Genomic DNA, 2,269 nt, shown 5'->3' with positions numbered 1-2,269 from the left:
AAGGACAGAGAGGTGCTGCCATGTACATGCATCTCCTGCCCTCCATTCGCACAGCAGAGGGTAAATCCACACTGCAGCAGTCCCCATCTCCTCCATCGCTGATCACCTTCTCGAGCACAGAGGAAACAAACCTTACACAGGATGATAGAACTGATAATACAAAGCGTTTCCTTTCCCCTGTCAGCAGAGAGCCCCCAGGGGGCTCAGCAATCCCAGGGCCTCACATAGGGTCAGCACAGTTTGGTAGCTTGGGGAGAAGAGCCCCTTTTCCTATTATGGAAGGCTGTTTTCCTGCACTCCTGCACAGATACTGGGCTGAAGCAGAGGGGGATGCTCCACAGGAAAGCTCTGTCCCTGGAGCAACACCTTAAGCATCAGAGCAAACCAGCAGGAACTGCATTTGGGAATCCCCAGGCAGCTCTCTGGTTGATGACAGCTGCCGCGCTGCCTCTGTTTGCATCCTGACATGAGATTTCAAAACCATTGCAGGAAAGGGGATTTCTCCACAGCCTTGCCAACATACGCGGGATTTTTTGGTTTGTTTTTCTTTTGTGCTTGAAGCACGACTCCCTGCATGGTGTGGGCTGAGGAGCTGCTCATTCACAGGGCTGTGGCCACGAGGTCAGGCTGCTCTTTGCACCAGCTCTGTGTTTGTCAAGAGCTCAGGGCTATTTCTGCAATGAAATCAGCACACACAGCCTCGCGTTCATTGGCACTGTGATTCTATGGTGACTGCAGGATGGTTTGAGTTGAAGAGGACCTTTAAAGGCCATCTGGTCTCACTCCTTACAATGAACAGACCCCCCCAGCTCCATCGGGTGCTCAGAGCCCCTCCAGCCTGAGCTCAGGTGCTTCCAGGGATGGGGCATCACCACCTGTGTGGGACAAACCACCTGTGTGGGACAATGTGTGCCCGTGCCTCACCGCCCTATGGAAGGGTGGTAGGGACAAAGGGCAGAACACAGCCCAGCACTGGCAGCTGCAGGCAGGCACTGACACAGCCACCAGAACTTCCATTTGCATTTGGTGTGCTTTGGCACCAAATACTCAAAGCCAGCACCTTGGCACCCAACCTAGAATCCTCCCACAGCTCTAAAAAGAATTAGCATTGCAGTGCTTTTAAGGGTTTTCCAAGCTCTTGTTTTTTTGAGCACTTGCCAAGCAGCAAAGCACACATCAGCCCCACTGGGTAGGGTTGCAAAATCCTTGGAGAGCCCATCACTGTCTGCTGCTGAAGTCAGGAGGCCTGGAGCCAGCAGTAGACAAGCAATTCCAGCATACAACTCCAAGAGAGGATCCAGCAGGGCAGGGAGCACAGCTGCACTGAGGAGCATGGGGCCAGCAGCTGACAGATGTGGGCAATTTGGGGCTCTAAGTATGGGCTGAGCGGGAGCTGCATTGCTGTGATCACACTGTGCCAAGCAGCAAGTCAGAATGAAAGGAAATTTGGAATAGATATGAAATGGTGCACAAAGAGGGAAATTTCCAGGTCGTGGGAAGGGCTGAACCAGAGCTGCTAAAATACACTGCCACGATAAGGAGTGTGTATTCCTCACTTAGTAATTATAGCAGCAGCTCAGCCTCTCTCATGTCTTCACCCTTGCAAAGAAAGTCTGCTGGCAGTCTGAGGAGCGATTTCTGAGAAGGAATCAGATGGGGAAGTGCTGCACCACACAGAGGACATCCGTCAGAGATCTGATTTCTCAAGCACTGATGACACAAGTGAAGGTCTTGAATTTAGACCTCGCATGACCCACAGCATCAGATCAAACCCAAAGGCTTTTGCTCCCTGTAGTAAGTTATGTTGCCAGGAGATGCTGAGTTATCTCGGCATATTTTGACAACAGTGCCTAAGAAACCCTGAAAATGAGCACCAGATCTCCTGGTAATGGATGCTGGCTCGATTTTCTTTAATTCACAGAATTCCTCCCAAATCACATTAAAAATAGCCCTGAAGTGAGCAGTGAGAACCCACCGTGCCCACCTCTGCGCTGTACATCTCTTAAGTGCTGCTGCTCTCAGCCACACGGGTGCCCTCTGCTGGGAAATCAAAGCTCGGGGCAGAGGGGAGAACACAGCCCCGCTGTGCTGCTGTTCACCCACAGCCTGGAGCTGTGCACGTTACAGCTCTGCCAAACGAGCCCCACCAGGGCTGAGTGCCCACCTCTTTGCCCCGTGGAGGGGCTGCTCAGATCATCCATGGCACTGCTGCAAAGCCAGGGCAGGGGAACAGATCTGTCCCACTTGTTTTGTAGCATTTTGTAAACAT

The sequence above is a fragment of the Phasianus colchicus genome, chromosome 14, assembly GCF_987193195.1.
Source record: "Phasianus colchicus chromosome 14, bPhaCol1.hap1.1, whole genome shotgun sequence".
In the NCBI taxonomy this organism is placed as follows: domain Eukaryota; kingdom Metazoa; phylum Chordata; class Aves; order Galliformes; family Phasianidae; genus Phasianus; species Phasianus colchicus.
The sequence above is the reverse complement of the archived record's forward strand: the minus strand, read 5'-3'. Positions refer to the sequence as shown.